The sequence below is a fragment of the Petromyzon marinus genome, chromosome 14 (assembly GCF_048934315.1).
Source record: "Petromyzon marinus isolate PM22_M1 ecotype Great Lakes invasive population chromosome 14, UKy_Petmar_22M1.pri1.0, whole genome shotgun sequence".
NCBI classification, from domain to species: domain Eukaryota; kingdom Metazoa; phylum Chordata; class Hyperoartia; order Petromyzontiformes; family Petromyzontidae; genus Petromyzon; species Petromyzon marinus.
Genome location: NC_133680.1, coordinates 14,876,755 through 14,901,767, shown reverse-complemented (window position 1 = coordinate 14,901,767; position 25,013 = coordinate 14,876,755). Strand labels below are relative to the sequence as shown.

General features: G+C 43.8%; 1 protein-coding gene across 1 annotated transcript in view; it reads right to left on the bottom strand.

Moving 5' to 3' along the window:
* Positions 1-25,013, bottom strand: part of LOC116942275 (complement C3-like) — a 329,249-nt gene that overhangs the window by 286,286 nt on the left and 17,950 nt on the right. The window lies entirely within an intron of this gene.

The window sequence follows — 25,013 nt, the reverse complement described above, 5'->3', positions numbered from 1 at the left end:
AGTCTGAGGAGTGAGATTAAACACATTAGATTGTAATGATGCAAAAATCAACAGGGCACTGATTACCAAAACCAAATGAAAGAGCACAAGTGTTGAAACTGATCAAGCAATGAAAACGATTAAAATAGCATACATTGCGGGAGTAACTGATAAACTAGCCAGATTTTTGGAAAAACAAACCATCCGAGTGAGATTTCGCATGGTACATAAAATACAGAAACTAAGATCTGGTACTAAAGATGTATTACCAAAGCTATCAAGAGAAGGTGTGTACCAAATTAATAGCTCCTGTGGCAAATGCTATATTAGTCAGATGGGACGAGTGATCAGCATGAGACTAAAAAATACCAAAAAAAATACTCCAAACAGAACTGTCGCCAGTTGCAGAACACACATGCCAAAAAGGATACCCAATTGATATTGAGAGAAATAAAACATGTTTTCCTGTTCTGATAGCTACCTTTTTAGTGTGGCTTGAAAGTATATTATCAAGTTATACACTTTTTAATTGCATGACAATACTGGTCATCGTTTGTCGTTGGTGATTAACTTTGAGCAGTCAATATTTGCGATTTTTTTACCCAAAATTGGTATAATGTACATGCATAACGTCAATCATGTATGTTGATTAACTGTGAATAACCCAACCAATGATATATATCCATTGTAATTTATATGAATAAATTAACCCCTACTCTGGTCTTCACAGCTGATTGGGTCACAAATGATGACATCACATTTATCCCTCTATTTAAGACCGAAACAGGATTTCTCCACAATTCTGGCTGTTGGCTGGTTGTAATTACTGGCACAACGTCGTACTTAAATTGTAAATGTTGTTGGTTTACTCTTCAACACACCAGTGTGATAAACTAGTAACTAATTGACATGTTTTGCTTACGTGACAAATCTTACTAATTCACTGTGTCGGGGCAAGAAACCTCTATAATGGATCATATTGGCCAAAGATTATATTTCCTGTATATTATTTAACCCTGGAGAAATGAAGGAAGCTTAGACGCAAATGTTCCCTCTCCTCTGCCCCCCCCCCTTTCCTTTTTTATGACTCTTTCTTTGAATCATAATATGTATTTATACTGGAGGAATCCAATGAGCTATAAAGATATTTTTCACAGATGTCCAGTAGAGGCAGGTCATAACATTACAACAACAAAAAAATACAAAAACACGAGAAGAGTGCGAATAATAGGCAAGGTAAAAAAATAACTTTAAAAATATGTACTGACCAACTCGGAGATGATAAGACTAAGAGGCACTTTTATTTAACGAGCACCATCAGTTTAATACACACCCTACGTGGGTACATACTCTACAGTCGCTCACCGATACACAACAGTACATGGGTTGCTAGCCTATACATAACACTAACCGTCTAACACTATGACGCTGAACCGAGGCAGCCAACAACTATCTAGAAGCACAATATCGAGTGAAGACGACAGCGACAATGGCGACAAGACAGCGACGATGGTGACAATCTTGAACAGCACGACGGGGATCCCACTCCAACAACAGCCACAAGGTCCCTCACAGGGGTCCTTCTTATACTCTCAGCGTGGCCTCGCTGCACTCCGGCCACGCCTCCTCTCTGGAGCCTACTCGCGAGTTCCCGAGGCTTCCCAACGGGCCCCACTCTGTGACCTTTGCCCTAGATGTCCTGCTCTAGTGTCTATCATGGCCTGCTGACTTCAATAATGCCATACACCACAGTTCCCCTTTTTCGCCAGCAGCCAGCACTATGTCACTACAAATATATCTTATGTATAAATGTCATTTTTATGTCTGTGTTCACGCGCTTGTGAGGAATTTGGCTCTCAAATGGTGGGGTTTAGGTAAAAAAAAATGCCAGGTACCACGCCGTAAGCCCCGCGGTTGGTAAGCACTATTCCTTTTTGACGTCTGTCACCTTTAAATTAGTTTGATTAGCGATTTAGTGTGAGTTCGTTATTTATTTATTTATATAGTTTTGCCGCCCACTGCGGGACAAAGAACGCAATTGCGCATGGGTGCAACGCTGACAGGAGTTGCCACTAGCAACGCACACAGGATTGCTAAAAATGTCATTCGCGTTAACAATGCTTAAAAAATATACACACAACGCTGAGGTGCATTCTTCACAGTCTTATGTCCTCTTCTCCCCCACCCACCCCAATGTGTGTAGTTACTGCAATAAAGTCCGTAGATATTAATATTAGAGCGCTTAGATAGCATTATTGCAGAGCGGGTGGAGAGGGCGGCCCAGCCCCCAGCCTGGCAATGTGTCGCCTCCTCCGGCTGGGCAATCTAGGCGAGGACGCGGGCTCTGCCAGGGACTAGGCCTCGCTACGATAATGTAAATTACAATTTTATTGAATCTTTCGCTAAGAACTCAGGTTCATTGTTTACTATTATGAAACAAATAAGTTGGCAAATATTACAATAATGATGTTTGTGTGCAAACATTACTATTTTTAGTTGTGTTTTTATGACGCTGCGATGGTGTAATGCCAGTCTGTGCTGTGGCCTGCTGCCTGCTAATTAATTAATGTCAGTGCACTGGCACTATTATCTAAACTGATCATTTTGCGTTTGGCCATTATGTGTGTATGCCAGTCTATAATCTGTTGCCTGCTTCTTTACAACACTCAGTGTACTGCCAGCCATTCATGTCGACTGTATCCTCCTTTTTTAGCTGCTGACCGTATTGCCAGCTTTTAATGTCGACTGTAGCAATGATTATGTCATTGAGTCGGCATACTGGCAGTCTATAATCTAGACTGTAGCCTTCTTCTCAACTTACCTGTGCATACTGCTGCTCTTTAATGTACACGTATTTCAGGTTATTTCTTCAATGCATTTCTATTGTTTCGATTGCTCATGTCACGCCATTTACTGATACGTAGTATTGCTATGCTGATTAATATATTATACTGCTAAATACGTTGGACTTTCTTAGCTACAGCCCATTGCATTTCGTCTATCGTTTTGTTACATTCGTGGGAACATCACCCATTTAAATTTTGCCGTACCATACCTTTACTTTCCTTTCCACCAAAGCGGGGAGCACGCATGGAGGTTCAATGCCCCAAATATTGTTGACCTTACTCTTTGGTTCTATTGGGTAAAGTCACGTAGGTGAAAATAAAATAACAAAAAATCACGACGTTTCGGCCACAACACAAGCGGCCTTCATCAGGTGAAGGGACGAGACTGTCTGGAGGACAGCGCTGGAGTGGAAGAAGCCACGCTTAGATCACGACCTTTAAGCTGTGTGAGAAGAAAAAGACCAAGCGCCTTGACAAAAGGAATTAGCACATAATTTAGCATTGAAATGGCTCATTGAAATAACTAAGTTAAATTATACACATCCGCAGAGGTACCCCTTGACAAAGGAATTAGCGCTGGAGTGGAAGAAGCCACGCTTAGATCACGACCTTTAAGCTGTGTGAGAAGAATAGCAATCACCGCAGGTACAACTCATTTTGTAAACCCCGGGGTACTGTAAATCGGTGAGACAAAGCGACATGTCTCTGACCGAATTCGCGAGCACAAATCAGATTGAAAACACGGCAAAACGAATTCTTCTGCCGTGGCTGATCACTGTTACAACGCTGTGGGGGATCACGATATAATTTTCTCCAATACCAAGGCTCTTTGCAAACCCACGGGCTTTTATCAGAGATTTGTTCATGAAGCAATTCAGATCTACAAACACAGACACAATTTCAACCGAGAGGATGGTTTCAAATTAAGCAACCATTGGAAAGATGTTCTAAATCGAACTAAACATTAAACTAATTTCAATGGTACAGTATATTTTTCAAGTAGTGGTACCCCAAACTTTCGCAGCTCTTATAAATTCCCCCTTTTCACACCATCAATAGGTAAACTCCCCCCCCCCCCCTCCCGCGCCAAACTGCAAGTCAACCGGCACGTACACCACCTCTTTCCTAAAATCCGCCAATCAAATGCTAATTTTTATGCTAATTTCTTTGTCAGAACACCTTGTTTGCTCGCACACAGGTCCGATGTCTGAGCGTGGTTGGGTTTCGCTAAATTCTCCTGTTTGATGAGTACTAGGTGCCTCGGTGAATGTATATGCTCTAACTTTAACACAGCTATTTCTGTGACCAGTTACAAGCAAATCACTCAGCTATTTCAATGCTAAATTCGATGCTAATTCCTTTGTCAAGGGGTACCTCTGCGGATGTGTATAATTTAACTTAGTTATTTCAATGAGCCATTTCAATGCTAAATTATGTGCTAATTCCTTTTGTCAAGGCGCTTGGTCTTTTTCTTCTCACACAGCTTAAAGGTCGTGATCTAAGCGTGGCTTCTTCCACTCCAGCGCTGTCCTCCAGACAGTCTCGTCCCTTCACCTGATGAAGGCCGCTTGTGTTGTGGCCGAAACGTCGTGATTTTTTGTTATTTTATTTTCACCTACGTGACTTTACCCAATAGAACCAAAGAGTATGGATCCTAGCAGTCACGAAAGCTTTAAATCTAGAATTGTTGACCTTGTTTTCTTACGATGGGTGAGGAACATTGTGAGAGAGACATTGTTCCTCCATACCAAGAAAACACAATCGCAGGATTTCCTGACACTAACAGAGCATACTATTCCCTACAATAACACATTTTCCTGTCGCAATGCCAAGATGGGTACCATGTCAAGATTCCTCCAATTACAAAGCTGCAGGACTAAGACATCCTCACAAAACTGTCTCCTCTAAATAACTTATATTCTTTGTGATCATGGACAGAGGAGGAAACCATATATTATGGTGCACCAACCTCTTTCACCAGTATGTTGTCGATGAGTATGCCAATCTTGAGAGTGAGTGCCTTCTTGACATTTAACTGAATCAAAAGCTCCTGCGTGTGAAAAGTTTGCTCATCTCTGGGACGCCATCAATGCCGAAGGAGATGCAAACGGTCACAATGTGGGCTGATTAGTTATTTTTTCTTCATCCTTCACAGCTCCCACCAAGATACATGCATGAGAGACTCAGGATGCCATGATATACATCAGCCAATATGCTACGCCCAATCTCTTCATCACCTTCACTTGCAATCCCAAATGAAAGGAGATCCAGCTTTATCTTTATCCAACCCAAAAGCCACCAGACAGACATGAAATCTTAGCAAGGATCTTAAAACTCAACGTTTATGACCTCATGATGCTTATTACGACCAACGAAGGCGACGTCTTTGGATAGACAAGCAGTAACTTGCACACCATTGGGTGGCAAATACGTCGTCTTCCTCATGCTCACATTTCGCTATGGATGAGGGAAACAATTCATGAAAGTCACATTGACACATTTATCAGTGCTGAGCTACCTCACCCCCATCAAGACCCTGCCCTTTATCTATGTGGTCTGCAACCAAATGGTCCATGGCCCATGTGGCCAGTTCTTTCCAAATGCGCCATGTATGCAAGACCACAGGTGTACCAAGAGGTATCCGCGGAACTACTTGAAAGACACGCAGTTGGCCCATCATGGATATCCTCTATATCATCACTAACTCGCTAATTAAGGTTCACAACCGGTGGATCGTTCTCGACTGCCCTCTTCCGTGCAAGATCTTCCAGGCCCACTCTAATGTGAAATTCTGCTATTCTAAAAAAATCCATCAAGTATGTTTGCCAATACATCAACAAAAGCTCTGACATGGCAGTCTTTGCCTTACAAAACAGAGGGGAAAAGTGTGGATGAGCTCCAAGGAACATACATCAGCAACAATTAGGCCATTTGCAGAATTCTTGGATTCCCTATCCATGACCATTCCCCCAGAGTCGTTCATTTGCCACTTCACCTCCAAAATGGTCATTGCATCGACGTCACCAAAGGGAATTCCCAACAACAGGCCCTGGCTCCACAAGATACCACCCTTATGGCATTCTTTGTTTTGTGCCCAAGTGACCCCTTTGCTGCCAACCTGCTTTACCATTAAGTTCCCGCCTACTACACATGGACTGCTAAAAAAAATGGAAGCGACAGGCTGCTGATGGTGAATCGAATGCCTTCGGACCAGTCTACACAATTCATCCCAACAATCAGCAGTGATTATTTCTCCCAATGCTTCTCCATGTTGCCAAAGGGTACAAATTTTTCCAAGACCTCTAAAAAGTGGAACGAGTTGTCTGTCAAACATACAGGGAAGCTTGCAATCTTCGTGCAATTCTTGCACGTGATTACCATCTTCATTAAGCTATGACAGAAGCTTCTGTTGGTCAGTCCCCTTTCCAACTGACCTTGCTCTTCTGCATACATTTTCAAGTTTCCAGCCCATCTAAATTCTTGGGACTCTGGTAAAAATACAAAGAGGGCATGAGTGAGGACATCCTCCACGGAGCTCAATGAGAAAATACAAACCTCGACGTCAACTTTTCTGATGTCATCTTCAAACAGGCCATCATCCTCCTTCAGGACAAACTGCACTCCATTGGTGGAAAATACCTCACGTCTATGGGACTACCAACACCCTACAGGGACAACCTGCATGCCCTTGCTCAAGATATCCTACGTTAAATATGCTATTATGCTTTACAGCTCCTTAAATTTATTTAGCAAAATTCACCAAAGATGATGGTTGCACAAATAGAAGCCTACACAAAAATATTGGAAGACATTGAGACTACAAATCGACTATTTTTTCTTTGATGCACCTGCCAGTACTGGGAAGACCTTTGTTTTCAAACTGCTCCTCGCTAAGGCTCGCCAGAGAGAGAAAATTGCTCTAGCTGCGGCATCATCAGGGATTTCCGTGTAAGTCGATGTGTGTGTGTGAGTCGATGTGTGTGTGTTTGAGTCCATATGTGTGTGCATTTAGGTCTATGTGTGTGTGTAAGTCGATGTGTGTCTGTGTATTTTTTGCCTGGGCAACGCCAGATGTCTGTGTGCACATCGATGTGTGTGTAAGTCCATATGTGTGTGTGTAAGTCGATGTGTGTGCGTGGGTCCATGTGTGTGTGAGTCGATGTGTGTGTGTTAGTCTATATGTGTGCGTGTGTAAGTCAATATGTTTGTGTGTGTAGTTTCATATGTGTGTGAGTCTATGTGTGTGTGCGTCGATATGAGAGTGTGTAAGTCGATGTGTGTGTTATTCGATATGTCTGTGTGTAAGTTCATATATGTGTGTGTGTGTAGGTCGATATGTCTGTGTGTACGTTCATATATGTGTGTGTGTGTAGGTCGATGTTAGTCGATATGTGTGTGTGTAAGTCCATGTGTGTGTGTGTGTGTGTAGATCGATGTGTGTGTATGTGTGAGTCTATGTATGTGTGTGTATGAGTCAATGTGTGTGTACGTCCGTGTGTGTGTGTATAAGTTGGTGTGTGTGTGCCAGTCGATGTATGAGTGAGTCAGTCAATATGTGTGTGTGCCAGTAGATGTGTGTGTGTTTGAGTCCATATGTGTGTGCATTTAGGTCTATGTGTGTGTGTAAGTCGATGTGTGTCTGTGTATTTTTTGCCTGGGCAACGCCAGATGTCTGTGTGCACATCGATGTGTGTGTGTAATGGCCTGGTACAAGCGTCGTGGTGATGTCACCGCCACTTAGTGGCGAATGGCGGTTGTTGCTGTTGTTGTGTGTGTAAGTCCAAGTGTGCGTGTCAGTCCACGTATGTGTGTCGGTCGCTGTGTGTGTGTTATTTGTTCTGTGTGTGTTAGTCGATGTGTGTGCATGGCTCCATGTGAGTGTGTAAGTCACTGTGTGTGTGTGTCTATGTGTGTCGGTCGATGTGTGTGTATACGTCAATGTGTATGTGTGTGTGAGTCCATATGTGTGTGTGGTAGTCCAAATGTGTGTGTAAGTCCATATGTGTGTGTGTAAGTCAATGTGTGTGTGTGAGTCGATATGTGCGTGTAACTCCATGTATGTGTACAGTGAGGGAAAAAAGTATTTGATCCCCTGCTGATTTTGTACGTTTGCCCACTGACAAAGAAATGCTCAGTCTATAATTTTAATGGTATGTTTATTTGAACAGTGAGAGACAGAATAACAAAAACAAAATCCGGAAAAACGCATGTCAAAAATGTTATAAATTGATTTGCATTTTAATGCCCGCAAGGTCCCCTTGCTCAAGAAAGCACATATACATGCCCGTCTGAAGTTTGCCAATGAACATCTGAATGATTCAGAGGACAACTGGGTGAAAGTGTTGTGGTCAGATGAGACCAAAATGGAGCTCTTTGGCATCAACTCAACTCGTCGTGTTTGGAGGAGGAGGAATGCTGCCTATGACCCCAAGAACACCATCCCCACCGTCAAACATGGATATGGAAACTTTATGCTTTGGGGGTGTTTTTCTGCTAAGGGGACAGGACAACTTCACCGCATCAAAGGGACGATGGACAGGGCCATGTACCGTCAAATCTTGGGTGAGAACCTCCTTCCCTCAGCCAGGGCATTGAAAATGGGTCGTGGATGGGTATTCCAGCATGACAATGACCCAAAATACACGGCCAAGGCAACAAAGGCGTGGCTCAAGAAGAAGCACATTAAGGTCCTGGAGTGGCCTAGCCAGTCTCCAGACCTTAATCCCATAGAAAATCTGTGGAAGGAGCTGAAGGTTCGAGTTGCCAAACGTCAGCCTCGAAACCTTAATGACTTGGAGAAGATCTGCAAAGAGGAGTGGGACAAAATCCCTCCTGAGATGTGTGCAGACCTGGTGGCCAACTACAAGAAACGTCTGACCTCTGTGATTGCCAACAAGGGTTTTGCCACCAAGTACTAAGTCATGTCTGCAGAGGGGTCAAATACTTATTTCCCTCATTAAAATGCCAATCAATTTATAACATTTATGACATGCGTTTTTCTGGATTTTTTGTTGTTATTGTCTCTCACTGTTCAAATAAACCTACCATTAAAGTTATAGACTGATCATTTCTTTGTCAGTGGGCAAACGTACAAAATCAGCAGGGGATTAAATACCTTTTTCCCTCACTGCATCTCAAGTCCATATCTGTGTGTGAGTCCATATGTGTATGTGTGTAGGACAATGTGTGTGTGAGTCTATGTATGTGTGTGTTTAAGTCGATGTGTGTGCTTGGGTCCATATGTGTGTGTGTGTAAGTCCATGTGTGTGTCTCTTAGTCGATATGTGTGTGTAAGTCCATATGTATGCTTAGGTCGATGTGCGTGTGAAAGTCTACGTATGTGTGTGTGTGAATTGCTGTATGTGTGTACGTCAATTTGCGTATGTAACTCTATGTGTGTGTATCTAAATTGGATGTCTGTGTGTGTGAGTCCATATCTGTGTGTGTGTAAGTCCATGTGTTTGTGGGTCGATGTCTGTGTGTGTGTCTAAGTGGATGTGTGTGTGTCATTTTTGCCCAGGCGACGCTGGGTACTTCCCGCTAGTACACAAATTAAACTAAACCATTTTTTATCTTTAAATTATTTTTCAGAAGCGACCTGGCCACAAATGACAGCTCAATGAAGTGGCTTATACGATCAGGGCTGGGATCGAACCCCCTTCTTGGGCGACCGCTCGCAAGGGGTCTATGCGGGCAGCGTTCAGCGCCGTGTTCGACCCCGCGCCATGTCCTTCGCCTGCGCGTGGTTTTTTTCTATGCCCGCGTCAATTCGGGACAGTTTTTTCCATGATGGCGTGGAGGAGGCAATGATGGCGTGGAGGAGGCCGTGATGGCGGAGAGGAGGCCGTGATGGCGTGGAGTCGGCCGTGATGGCGGGGAGGAGGCCGTGATGGTGGGGAGGAGGCCGTGATGGCGTGGAGGAGAAGGTAATGCCGGGGACGAGGCCGTGATGGCGTGGATGAGGTCATGATGGCGGGGAGGAGGCCGTGATGGCGGGGAGGAGGCCGTGATGGCGTGGAGGAGGACGTGATGGCGGGGAGGAGGCCATTATGGCAGGGAGGAGGCCGTGATGGCGTGGAGGAGAAGGTGATGGCGGGGACGAGGTCGTGATGGCGTGGATGAGGTCGTGATGGCGTGGATGAGGTCGTGATGGCGGGGAGGATGAAGTGATGGCATGGAGTAGGCAGTGATGGCGGTGAGGAGGCCGTGATGGCGAGGAGGAGACCGTGATGGCGTGGAGGATGCCATGATGGTGGGGAGGAGGCCGTGATGGCGTGGAGGAGAAGGTAATGCCGGGGACGAGGCCGTGATGGCGTGGATGAGGTCGTGATGGCGGGGAGGAGGCCGTGATGGCGGGGAGGAGGCCGTGATGGCGTGGAGGAGGACGTGATGGCGGGGAGGAGGCCATTATGGCAGGGAGGAGGCCGTGATGGCGTGGAGGAAAAGGTGATGGCGGGGACGAGGTCGTGATGGCGTGGATGAGGTCGTGATGGCGTGGATGAGGTCGTGATGGCGGGGAGGAGGCCGTGATGGCGGGGAGGAGGCCGGGATGGCGTGGAGGAGGACGTGATGGCGGGGAGGCAGCCGTAATGGCGTGGAGGAGGCCATGATGGCGTGGAGGAGGCCATGATGGCGTGGAGGAGGCCGTGATGGCGGGGAGGAGGCCGTGATGGCATGGAGGGGGACATGATGGCGGCGAGGAGGCCATTATGGCGTGGAGGAGGCCATGATGACATGGAGGGGGCCGTGCTGGTGGGGAGGCGACCGTGATGGCATGGAGGTGGACATGATGGCGGCGAGGAGGCCATTATGGCGTGGAGGAGGCCGTGATGGCATGGAGGGGGCCGTGCTGGTGGAGAAGAGGCCGTGATGGCGTGGAGAAGGCCATGATGGCGTGTAGGAGGCCATGATGGCGGGGAGGAGGCCGTGATGGCGTGCAGGAGGTCGTGTTGGCGAGGAGGAGGCCGTGATGGCATGGAGGATGCTGTGATACCAGGAGGGTGGCCGTTATAGTGTGGAGGAGGCCGTGATGGTGTGGAGGAGGCCGTGATGGCCGGGAGGAGGCCGTGATGGCGTGGAGGAGGTCGTGTTGGCGAGGAGGAGGCCCTGATGTGATGGAGGAGGCCGTGATGGCATGGAGGAGGCCGTGATGGCGGGGAGGAGGCCGTGATGGCGTCGAGGAGGCCGTGATGGCGTGGAGGAGCCCGTGATGGTGTGGAGGAGGTCTTGATGGCGGGGAGGAGGCCGTGATGGCATGGAGAAGACCCTGATGGCGTGGAGGAGGCCGTGATGGCGAGGAGGAGGCCATGATGGCATGGAGGATGCCGTGATGGCGTAGAGGAGACCGTGATGGCTTGGAAGATGGCATGATGGCGTGGAGGATGAAGTGATGGCATGGAGTAGGCCGTGATGGCGGTGAGGAGGCCGTGATGGCGGGGAGGAGGCCATTATGACATGGAGGAGCCCATGATGGCGTGGAGGAGGCCACTGACTCACTCACACATCATCCACTGACTCACTCATCATACGCTGACTCACACATCATACACTCACTCACACTACCACTGACTCACTCATACATCATACACTGGGAGTGTCATGCTGCCAGCTATGGCTGCAAGTTTGGTCGTACATGCTGGTGGGGAGGAGGCCGTGATGGCGGGGAGGAGGCCATGATAGCAGGGAGGATGCCGTGATACACTCACTCATGATACACTGACTCACTCACACATCATTCACTGACTCACTCATCATACGCTGACTCACTCACACATCATACACTCACTCACACAACCACTGACCCATTCACTCATCATACACCGATTCACTCATCATACACTCACTCATCATAGGCTGACTCACTCACACATCATACACTCACTCACACTACCACTGACTCACTCACACATCATACACTGACTTACTCATCATACGCTGACTCACACATCATACACTCACTCACAATACCACTGACTCACTCACACATCATACACTGGGAGTGCCATGCTGCCAGCTATGGCTGCAAGTTTGGTTGTACATGTTATGTATATCGTTTATTGTTAAATTTGAATCACAGTTCCTATGATTACTGTTGTTACATTGTTTTTATAGCTTTGTTTTGGTGATTTCGAAAACATATGGTTAAGCTATGTTTCTTGCGGAAGTGCGGAGTTGGCCTGATATCTTTAATCTAAATTTTCTTATGGTTGTTATTGTTTGACTTGCATCACACTGGATTTGTGCACACAGCGTTATAATACGGACGATTTGCTGGTTTATCCAGTATGTTTCTGTTACACGTCGTCACTTTAAGATGTTCTCTGTTTATATTTTGTTTGTTGCGGTTGCATCCGACTCAAGAGCCGCATGGCTCACAGGGCTATACCAAATAAATGAAACTTGAAACTGGAAAGTTCTTCCTACATACTAGGTGAGGAATATAACATCACACCACCGTGGGGCCCTTAAATCAATTAATAAAGTATATAGTTCAAATTGCATTAGTACATACATTCCCAAGGTTGGGAAAGGCAGTGAAACAACAGCAAAACCAGTCTCACACCACATCATAATAACACACAGTCCCTCAATAAAATTCTACATTAAAATTGAAGGATCGATACTCTACATTTATTCTGCTGTGCCTTTTTACACCTGATGAAGGAAGCATGTGTTGTCTCCGTGATTTAGTTGTTTGCCTTTATTTTTATTTTATTTTTTACCTACGTGACTTTACCGAAAAAAACAAAGAGTATGATCGATACATTATTAAGAATCAAATTTACAAATCACATGCGAAAATTTGGCTGTATCCAGCACTAATGTTCTGCTTCAGAAAATGTTTTGAAGGAAGATTTATAATATTCAGGGAGGAAACAAGATTGTTCCAAAACGTTGGTGTTGCAATGGCAAAATCTTTGTTACCTATTCTAATTAGTGTTCCTAGGATAGCTAAAAGTCAATTAGATGGACATATTAGGTTTTTTTGATTTGACTATGGGGTTAATTAATTACCTAAGTATTGTGCAGATTTGCCAATAAGGATTTTATGGATGAACAGGACCCAATGTAGATTTATTCTTGCATCAAGTGATGTGAAATTGGATTGTAAAAAAGGTCATACTAGTGGGCCCTGTATGGTACATTCAGTGGAAATGAAAGAGCAGAATGATAAAGTGAGTTTATATATTTTATTATTTTATTGTTTCCCTTCAACGTAACTTTACCGAAAGAGCTAAGAATATGAATTACTGCAGTCACGAAAGCTTTAAATCAAAATTTTAGTTAGTCTGTTTAGTGATTCATTAGTAGCTGATCTGTAAGCAGCTTCAGAGAATCCAAACTGTGGTAGAATTATAGCTGCAACAATTTGCAGGCGTAACTGAATGGGAAAACAATGTTTGTTTCTATATAAAAACCCAACATCTTTCTGGCACCAATATCTTATGTCCTCAAGCCTTTCTCTGTTAAGTATTGCTCTCTTTCCAGTTCCTTACATTTTTTCCGAACCACACACTTTTATTTTTCCATTTGCTGTCGATCCTACATGCTTTCAATTAGTGCTCGTTTCCTTCTCATTACTTCCTGCATGATGTTGTATACGGCCCTTTTTCCACAATTAATATCCATAAGAATATTTACGGATGCATACACCTAGATTTCTTTTTCCTTTCTTTCATGACAAACAATATATATATTTTTTAATGAATCAAACCCGTAAGCCAGAAACACGAAAAACCAGATGTCGGTCATAAACAGGCCATATAGAGAGATAAAGAAATAATAAAACTCTCAAGGCGAGGATGTAACAGCTATCGGCGAAAATCTCCAGATGAACAAGAGTTTGATGGGCCCCTTAGGAAAGGTCCCTCCGAGGTCAGAACACCAAGAGAGCAGACACCAGACGCCAACAGGGTAAATCGTATACATATTCTTTTCCTTATTTTCCAGTAAAGCAACAAAAAAATTAAAAGGCAACAACAAGAATAAGATAAAAGTAGCGAGCCTAACGCTCACTCCAATTAAGAACAGGCCACCAGACACATCAGTGAATTATTATCCAATGATTAATTCGCTATCAAATGATTTTCACCTTTAATACTTTTACTGTTAAAACAAAGCTTGGAGCAAGAATACCGAGTCACATCAAAGGTTATCGAGAAGGAATGAGACAACGAGCAAACTTGCGAAAGAGTTTAAACAATATTCCAAGCAACCCCGACCACCTTTGTCTCTCTCACAGCGCGGAGAAGCAGGAATTACACCTTATCACAAGGGGCCATCTGGAAAAGCCAGCCGGGTTTGATGAGGAGACACACCCACCCCACACACGGCAACCAGGCAAAGAAAGTTTTAAAGAAAATTGCAAAATAATATTAATAATAACAACGTGTTAACCTTACACGACATTCCATTATAGAACCTTACAGAACCAAGGGATATGGATTCCAACAATCAAGAAATGGACCTCTTAAACTCAGGATGATAATTATTTTTCTTTTTAATAATTCCATCATAACAATTCGAACCTCGGTAAAACCGAGAGGTGTCGGGAGGACGTAGTTACAAACACGAGTCTTGGCGAACATGGGACCAAATGGTATTTGAGAAATATAAGTCGAAAGTATAAAGAGGTGCTCCCGACCACCTTTGTCTCTCCCGAAGAGCGCGAGAGAGGAATTTCACGCCAGGGCAACCAGATCGTTATCGCGGGGACCATCTGCCACACACGGAACTTAGTAGTAGCCCCCACCCCACCCTGCACACGGGCAGCAAAAGAGCGAGCGAGCTTTAAGTTAAACTGTCACACATTTATAAACGCACAAAGTGACGAAAATTAATAAACTAAGTAAGAGCCAAGGTAACGGGGTGGATTAGGCTGGTAGAATGTGGAGTCGAAATGATATTTGCAAAGTATAGAGAGATGGGAAGATCCCGGCCACCTTTGTCTTTCCCTGCAGCACGTGATAAAATGCATACGCTCGGAAGAGCATCTTCACTTGGAAATAAATCAAATACTATGAATCACAAGCAGGATCATAACTGTGTATGATAAGATACCAACTGTGATGTGAAATGTTAAACTTAAAAAAAAAATCTTAACCATTTCTTTGTGCGTCGGAACGCGTACGGAAAAGGGGGGGGGAACCCGCCCCTCTCTCTGGGTGGAGGGATTAGACAACCAGACGCCACCAAGATGAATCGAGGTGTCTGTTGTCTTGATGTTTATGGCTTGAGGAAAGACCCGAACAGGACCGTGTCATAAATGACACACACACAAACATACACACTGACACACGAACCCCCCCCACCACCGACACACGAACCCCCCCCCCCCCCACCGACATACGATCAGATCAAAGATAGCTCCGCCTCGTGAGGGGGAGCCGAGAAGGAGAGAGATTTTTGGCATAAAAAGGAGCCGTTTCAGCATTGAAATCAACTCATCAGCCCTCGGGGGCAGCTCAACAGAAGAAGACTCATCTCAACTCAGCTCAACAGAAGAAGACTCATCTCTACTCATCTCAGCAGAAGACCCGCTCAACTCATCTCAGCAGAAGACCAGCCATCACCGACGCCGGAGACGTCTCTACAACTCGCCGAATTGGCGAGTGTCGCCGATTGGCGACCCGCTGCCGCTGTTAGCGGCCAGCGCCACCACGAGCGAATCGTGAGCCTGCAATCTACAACCGCCGACGACGGAGCACCAGCGTGCCAGCTGCTCGCAGACGTACTGCGCGCATTACCTACCGAGTCCGCGTACAACCGCACCGCTGCGGGCGTGCTTCTAACGCCGTCTACCCGACGGTCATCTCAGCTACAACAACGCATCTACTCGTTCACCAACGTCCGTCGAGTCCGAACCAACTACTGAAAGAAGAATCAACTGATACGTATGATACACTGCCCCCCACTACACGACAAACCAGACGTCTGCTTGACGCAAAGAATCGATTCCGAACATTGGCCTACTCTTTCACCACTTATACCATTCAACACACACACACACACGGGTCATTAACAAAGCCTAAAAACCTCAAGCCATTGAACCATCCGTGATTGTGGAAACATCGCAACGACCGAGTGAATAATCCATCGTTTTTAAGAGTGTTCATAATTTTTCTCTGTAATATTGTGCTGGGGCTGTACTTCTAACCGCATAAATTACCAACTGACCCATTAACAAGGATTAATTCTTGACACCTCACCACGGAGCGCCGCTCGCGGGGATAGAGAGCGTGTTCAACCGGTTCCCTGTCAGGGGTCTGGCCACAATTAATTAAAAGATTGGCCCGAGATAAGGATATCAAAAGGAAACATCGCCACCCATTGAGTCGCGTTGAGAAGTTGATTAGAAATACTTGAGTCGTTCGTTAATATTTGTATTTCTGCATAATCTTGCTGGTATCCACGAATGAAATAACGAATTGAAACGCATAGTTGTGCCTCCAAGAATAATACTGGTTGTAGTGCCCTGTCAACGAGTAGCGTTGCATAATAATCAGTCATCCTATTGTGAACAACGTGACAATAATTGCATTAAGGGCCGCGCATGATCAATGACCGAATGCTGTGTTGTGTGACAATTCAAGTAACGAAGCATTGTGGCCATCGAGTGGTGTTGATAAGGCAATTCGAAGTATTTCAGTCGAACGCTTTAAATTCATAATCGTTATGAATCAATGAACGAACATCAACGTGGTACTGTGCTGACGATTTCAAGCATAATAACTTCGCATATCAGAATGTATTAAGGATTGGATACGAATCAAAGACCAAGTGCCGTGTTGTGTAACAATTCAAGCATACGAGTTGCATATTATAAAGTTAAGGTTTGATAGAATAGTTCGCATGTTTTTAATCTCTCTCTCTCAACAACCGATCGATTGCGTTACGCGTCGGGAATTAACCACAGGTGCCGCTATCGAGGTTAAACAACGCAATCGTGATGGTATTATGTTAACGCTGTGTTGAAATTCCAAAATCCCGAGATTGAGTTTTCATATTATCCAAAAATTAAAGTTAGCTAGAAATAAAATTGATTAAAGCAGAAGGTTTGTGTGTGATTCTTCCTGAAATTCTGCATAATATTGTTCTGCGTATGAGATCTGAATCCTGGGGACCTATCATAAGCACACTATCACCACACATAATCCATAACACGCATAATTCGTAATGTTCAATCGAGAGTAATCATATCCTTATCGATAATACGGAATTAAAGAGCAGAGTCGAATCGACTCTCTCTCTCATTCACGCTCACAACGCCTGCGTCACTGCATACGATTAATTGCGTCATTCCAATTCATAACACAATCCTCTTCACCGAGGCTCGACCTGATAATCCATAACGACCTGCATTATCATAACCACGCCCACTCGCATAAATTAATACGATTATCTCTCGAATCAGCATAATTTATGCGCATAATTTCGGATAAATTATGCAAATCTCAAATTTCATTTCATTTTCATTATTTTCATCAATTTTCATAACACCTATATATACAACAATGATCAGGTATCCTTCTATGCGCAACGTTTTTCTTATTTCTACAGTACATTGGTCACTCTTTGGGTCCAGCTTTGATGCAGTATCATTCTGTCGCAAGACATTTCGAGTGCCAATATCAGTCTTTTTTAATGCCCAAGTCTCGCTGGCATGCAATGCTGTACTAAACACGCATCTTCTTAACATGTTCAGTTTGGTCTTATAACTGATTTACTTGCTTCTCCAAATGTTATCAAATCCTGCCATTACTCCTTGTGCCTTTGCGATCCTCGTGTTCACGTCTGTTGTGCTGTAATAGTCCCGTGTCAGTACATTTCCCAAACATACAAATTCCTTTACATTTACAATTGTGCTGCTTTCTAATATTATTTATTTCTCAATGGCCTCCCTTCTGAACAACATCGTTTTTGTTTTGTCCACATTAATCCTCAGTTCTGCATCCTTTCCTGACTTATTCAGCATATGGACACTTTCCTGCAGTACTCCACAGCTTTCTGCCATCAGATCTATATCGCCTGCAAATCTAAGTTTATTAATTATTTCTCCTTGCACAGATATTCTTGTATCGTTGTCCTAATGGCATCGATGACTCTTTCTAAGTATCTGAGAAAGTTGTTTGGTGATAGAGGGTCTCCCTGTCTCATATCTATTGTTGTTGAGATACATTCTATTTACTATCCAAACTTTACTCCTGACTTTGACCTTTCACCTATATCCTGCAGAATCTGTATCAGTTATTCTCCGACTATGTATAGTCTTAATGTTGCCCACATTATATCTTGCTTAGTCGGATCTGGAAAACTATTAAATGGTTGTAAGCCAGCCTTTCTCTTTGCCTTCTCCTATATAACCCTTAACATCAAAATTTTCTGTAGTGTGTTCTTATCTTTCCTAAACCATGCCTGTTCCTCCACCAAATAATACTCAGTCTGCACCTTTCATCGATTTTATAGTACTATCATGAGTACCTTCCCCATGTAGTTCATTAATGTGATGGGTATCATCACAAGTATGGATTATGTCCACTCCAGTATTTTTCTTTTCCTCCATATTTGCTTCCATAGCTCGTAGATTTATTTATACGTTCTTTCCCTCCAGTTTTTTTTCATTTCTCCACTTATTGGGTCCACTCCTGGACTTTTGATTTTTTAAAGATGTTTTTTGCCTTGTCTTCTGCTCCGTATGATATGTTATCATTTCCATCATCCCTCCATGGTGGGGATGTCTTTTCTAGTTCTTCCCACAGTTCTTTATTCTCTTGATCTATATCCCTATACAAATCGCTGCAATATACAGTCCATCTCTGTTTTTGTCTCTTCTTCGTCATCAAGATCTTACTGTCTTTGCCTTTTATCACTGTTTGCTTTGGTTGCCATTTTCTATTTGTGCTTTTGACTAGTTTGTAGACCTCCCTAGTCTTGTATTCTCCAGCATAGCTCATTGCTTTTCCAGCTATGCCTGCTTATCATTTTTGTTTCGATGTCCTTACGTCATTGCATAGCATGTTGTACTTAGTCGCCATCTCGTACGATTCCTTTATATTTAGCCTTATTTGTCTGTTTTCCTGTGCTAGTTTTTAGGTTTTCTCAGTTATCCATTTTCTTTTTGGTTTTACTACTATGGGTATTGTTCTCTCTTCTGTTTGCTCCACTATCTTCTTCGGTGCTAATGCCTTGCTGTCTATGCTAAGGTGTTCTATTCATGCCCCCCTGATTCTACTCAATATTTCCCCTTCATATTTCCTCCATGTCTTTTCGTTCTTAAGTGCCTCTATGTTCCCCTTCTTCTCATCTTGCGTTTTGGATATACATTTTAGTTTTAGTTATAGATCGCATAGTACCAAGCTGTGGTCTGATGACACATCGGCTCATTGGAATGTTCTGCATAGTCGAACCAATGTTTTCCAGCGTCTGGAAATCATTACCAATTCAATTATATTCATATGTTTTCCATCCGGTTCCCTCCATGTCCATTCTCTGCAGTCTTTTTGTGCGAAATCAGTATTACATCGGAGCATGTCATGTATTTAAGAAAAATCTAGCAGTGTCTCACCTGTTTCATTTCTTTATCCATATATTTGCATGGTGTGTTCCCATCTGGTGTTATCATTCCTAATTGTTGCATTACAGTCTCCCACAATTATCTTAATATCTTAACTAGGCAGTTCCTTTTACATGTTTTCCAGAATATCATAGAATTATTCAACATCATCTTCTGCGCTGATGTTGGTGCATATATTTGGATTACAGACATATTTAGGGGTTGCTCATTAAATCTCGCCACTATTAACCTTGGACTAACTGGTTTTCATCCAAATTATGATGCTTCCGGTGTGCACTTTATTTTCCCCGAACCAGATCACTTAATCCCCATTTACGTCCCACGACCCTGTCCATCTAATTTCTGCCAGTCTTAGGATGTCATACTGTACCTGTATCTTTCCATTTTCTTTCTTAGCAGCTCTTACTGTCATGTTACCCAGCGTGTTCTCACATTCCATGTCCCGATTGTGATCTCCTCATTCGCCATTCTGAGCCTCCTCGTTTTTTCTGATTTGGCTGCTTTGTTTAATAATGGTATCGTAGCTACCGCTTTCTAGTAGCTAATTTTTCGACCCAATCCCGGTTACTCGATTAGGGATGCGGACTTTGTTGACCGGAGTGACGTCTGAACTGATATCCTTCTTCTGTGGTCGTAATTGTGCATTGGATTACATTAGTCGTTTTTATTCATGAACAAAGTACAGTATCAGAAACCTTTCACCCGACCCTCCTCCTTTTAATCCAGGCTTGGGACTTGGTTAGATAGCCACTGGATTGTGGACTTATGAAGCGGAATTCATCTTAATATACTGGACTAATAAGATCAGATATCAACTCGTGGAAATGTATCTTCGGTAATTTAGTGGTTGAAAATGTGTCACATTTTTTATAAATGAGATCTACCACAACAACAAGTGTAAATGCGGGCAACTCGTCTTCTCCATTGGATGATGATGTTTTAACTGATGCTAGCATATACAATACATCTAGTACAGATATGGGACTAAATGAGACATATGGACAATGACTTTAACTAACATTTTAGGGTTGGTGTGTGAAGAGGAAGATGTGAGTGATGTGAAGTGGTTTATTAGGAGAATATTTATTCTTATATGTTTTTTGAAAGATATGCCCTGCTGATCCAAAATGAGAATGAAATCCAATGACAATATCTTGTTTTGTTAACAGTTCTTTGCCATCCAATACGAGTTGTTTTGGAATAATGTTTAGCTTTCCTTTGTTTTCTATTGGATTGAAGGTTTTCCAGAAAACTCTTCGGTTTTTTGTGACTTCGGAATAGTTTGGTGATAGTAAGAATATTTAGCGTTTCTTACAAGGCGAGTACGTCTATTTATTATTGTTCTATAATTAATCCAATCAGGGGTGTTATTTGATGTTTTTCCTTTATTCCAAGCTATATCTCTAATATTCCTTAATTCAGCAATGTTATTATCAAACCAAGGTGGATGATCACCCTTCATTCTGATCTTTTTTAAGGGGATTATGATTGTAAATTATTCTTAGGAATTGGTTCTGAAAATATGCTCAAGCATTTTCAAAAACTGTCGTTTTACTAACCGTATACCAATCAGAATGGAGTGTCCTGTGTACATTTGTGAAAGTCAAAATTTTTAAAGACCATTTTATTATGATTTAATGAGGTGTTTTAGTTATTTTTGCATGACGAATGCCAAAGATAATGGCATAATTACTGAAATGATTACCGATGACTCCTACTTTCAATTGTTCATAGGACATTCATTATAAACGAACGATGAGGTATTTTTTTTATTGTGTCTAGTGGTTGAAGTAATCAATTGATATAGATCATATTGGTTTGAAAAGTCTAATGTATCATGTGGTAGGTTTATCCAATTCCAATTTAGGTTCCCTATGATCAATAGTTCACCTCTTTGAATGGGTAATATAATTTCATCCAGGGATTAATTTGATATTTTATTCTTTGGTGGTCTGTAGCAACACATCAGCGTAAAATGTTGGTTACCTGGAGAAGAGATTAAAAGTGTGATACATTCAAAAGAGCCCAGCTCAGGAACACTAATAAGTTGAATGCAAGGTACTGTAGGCTATTTTTCACATACTTCTACACCTCTTCTCCTTGTCTGTGTAATCGGAATATATCTAATGCTTAACATTGTATTAGCTAGGAGGCATTGTGAGGTACTCTAAGCCATGTTTTAGACAGACAGAAGATGTCTGGGCAAAGATCATTGAATAAAAAATTGAAATGTTCAAATTTATCTATAAGGCCTCTAATGTTGACATGGACAATGCCAAGACCGTGTCTGTTGTTGAAATATATTTGCTTTGGACCCCCTCGGTGGACCCGCTCAGTGTGATATACAGTAATGCCTATGACTCTTCTCAAACGGACAAGAGGCTGCAAAGGCCCTGAGACTGATGAGGCTGACCAAGGGTAAGGGCACCCTATGTCAGCTGACCCTTGTTTTCATTTTACCCCAGATTTAACACCAGCTGACTCAAAGAGAAGAAACCTGCTACTGCTTCTATACAGATCTAGTGAATAGAGAGGGATTGTGATTTCAGCTACTGTATCTGGCTAAGCTGAAAATTGACAATGGTAGGAGGCAATGGAAATTCCTGACCCTTGGGGGACCAATGCAGTGCAAGGAGGTGCAGGAGGTGCTGCAGGGACCAGTGACATTGCGGGAGCAACGGCAGTGAGTGACCTGTCTCCTACTTGGAAATCTGCTGCGGGCCAAGAGCTGGAATTTTGCATCAACCACGGATCAGTGGACGCAATGCTGTCCACACGGACAACACCCCCAAATATGTAGAGTTGTTTCTGAACTTCTTGGTGGTACCGTGCAGCAAGTTATCGAGGACCCCAACCCCAGCACCCTCCCCTTGCCTTCCTCTCCAGCACGCCTGTGACACACCCCAAGACTTTCCCCCAAGCCTTCTCCCACCCTCCCCTCGTCAATTTCCATAGCCATACGCTGTTGCCACTCTCTCCCCTTACCCCGTATTTTGCCACAGGAGGCTCTCCCCTGACCTTATGCATACATCTGCACATCGTGCATCACACACATCATCGCCGCTCCACACACATACACCTAAACAAGCGCCTTAGCTCTTGGGTAGGAGATGGGGGGGGGGATACGGGGAGGGTTGGGTGGTTTGGTCGACTAACACGGCCAGCAGGAGACAAACCTGGAATTCCCCCTCTCCTGCCCCCTGGGTCCGAGGAATGTGCAGGCACCGCTCCACCATGACGTGCTCCTCTCTTCCCGCCTCCTGCTGACTCCGAGATCACTGCGACCCCCGCTGAATTGAAATCTCTCACTCCATGCCAGAAATAGACTTATTTGGTGCCTGTTACCGGAGGCAGGAATCAGTCCCGCGGCCATGGACCACCTAACGGTACCCCCTCCAACCCACTTCTGCCCCCTTCCAAAACATGCATGAGACTCAAGCACAGCTATTTCCCCTTCCTTAAGGGCAACCCTCAGGGGCAGGATGGGGAGGAAGAAATTCTAAACTTCCCCGTTCCCTCTGCACCCACACGTGGTTCTGAGCATAGGCGTTTGATGCAGACGGAATCTGTTGAGGGGAATGTAATACAGCACGGTTTTGTATATGGCGGACTCAGATTTACCGCAGACAACTTTAATACCCCTTTCCCTCCCTCTTTCTCTTCCTTACCCTCCCCTCTCATCCCCCCCCCTACCCTCTCTCCTCCCGTCCAACCTTTCTTTTTTACCTTGTGTGCCTCACTCATTTCTCCCCCGGGTGTTGATTCACTTCCTAACTGGAACGGGTGTTACAGGTAATCTCTAAAGCACATGGAGAGAACCGTAGAGAAACATCAGGAAGATGCTGCCTTTCTGTATTTCATCTCCTTTATCCCCACCTGCCCCCCCCCCACTCCTCCCCCGCATGGCGCCGGTGTATCATACCTGCGATGATATGGTCAAATAATGCTGCTACTTCGCGTGAAAAAGAGTTCTACCCTTCTTTTATAATGTGCACTCTTTTTATCAGTTGAAATGTAAACATTTAAAGCTACTCTGCCTCTGCACATATCCCCACATTCCCTGGATCCTGGTCCTAGACTTTTCCTTATACAAATCGCATTCCCCTAGATGAGATGTTTCTACATTACAGATAAATATCCTCCAAGAAAGCATGTTCCAGCACCAACACTTCTTCCACGCGTTTGTCCCACTCATGTGGGGTCCACTGTCCTTGCCAGCCTTTTCCACACTCCCCTGTCCTACGCCATCTCTCTTTCCACTACTCAGGCCACCATGTCCGATCGCCCCACCTCTTTTTCTACCTTCCTCTGGATCTCTTTCCTTCCACTTACATCACATGCACCTTCTGACCTACATAATTTTCCTGCTGCCTCTCCACATGACCCAACCACACCAGCCTTTGCTTTCTCATCTTCTTTGTGATTTCTATCACCTTGATTCTTCCTCTCACTTCTTCATTTCTTACCCTGTCCTCCCTTGTTAACCCCACCATCCACCGCAACATCCTCATCTCTGTGACTGACATAGTTTGCCTCTCCCTCTTGCTTGTGCCCCAGCACTCGGCCCCATATAATAGCACAGGCCTCACCACCATCTTGTACAGTTTTCCCTTCAACCAAACTGGGACCCTCTTATCGCACACCACACCAGTCATCTCTCACCATTTCAGCCATCCAGCCCTTGTTCTTGTTCACATCTCTCCTTCTAGTAACCCATCAGCAAACATCATTGCACCCATGTAAATAAACTCGTTCAACTTCATTAACTGGTCACTTCCAATCTGTAATCCTCCTTCTGCAATATTTCCACTGATATTTGCCACCATATAAAAAACCCTAAATTATTCAGAGCGACATTACATCCACATCTCTAAGGCATATAGGACACTCTCCAGAAGGTATTTTTTTTCTGGTCTTCAAACGCCTCCTATAGCAAATCAGCAAAAATTTGAAATACTAAATTTACAACTGTTTGACCATGCTCGCCAAGTTAAATCTTAATCCTGAAGAGGTGATGCGTAGCATTTGGTCCCTGGACACGAGGCTACTCGCTGAAAAGTAGGTTATGGAGGAGATAACAACAAAAATTTAAGAATTCATGATGAGTCAATCCCCCAAAGTCCATCCTGATCATATGGGATACCCTTAAAGCCTTCTTGAGAGTCTCATTAATTTAAAAAAGGGGCTCGAAGACTGAGGAATATGAAATATAAAAAAACGCACACTGGAAACGAGACTCAGCTCCTTCCTTTAATCTTCAAGGGTTACACAAACCCAAAACATTGAGATAAATCAACTCTACCAAATTGGAGATGGATACGATTCTTAACGACCAAACCACATCACTATATATGAAAGACGTCCCTCCCATGACTCCTCATAAAAGATCATAGTGTGAATGGTTACGTTCAGATGGAACTGCACTGACATAGCCTGCATCCAAAATGAAATGGGTCGCCCCCCTCACAAATGTCAAGGAAATAAATGACCACTTTAAATGCTTTCACAAGGGCCTATACACGTCACACTCCCTTACAAGTGAAAAATAGACACTTACCTCTGCAAAATCTTCCTTCCTAGACTGACCTTCCCTCTGGTAGGAAAGGTGGAATGGT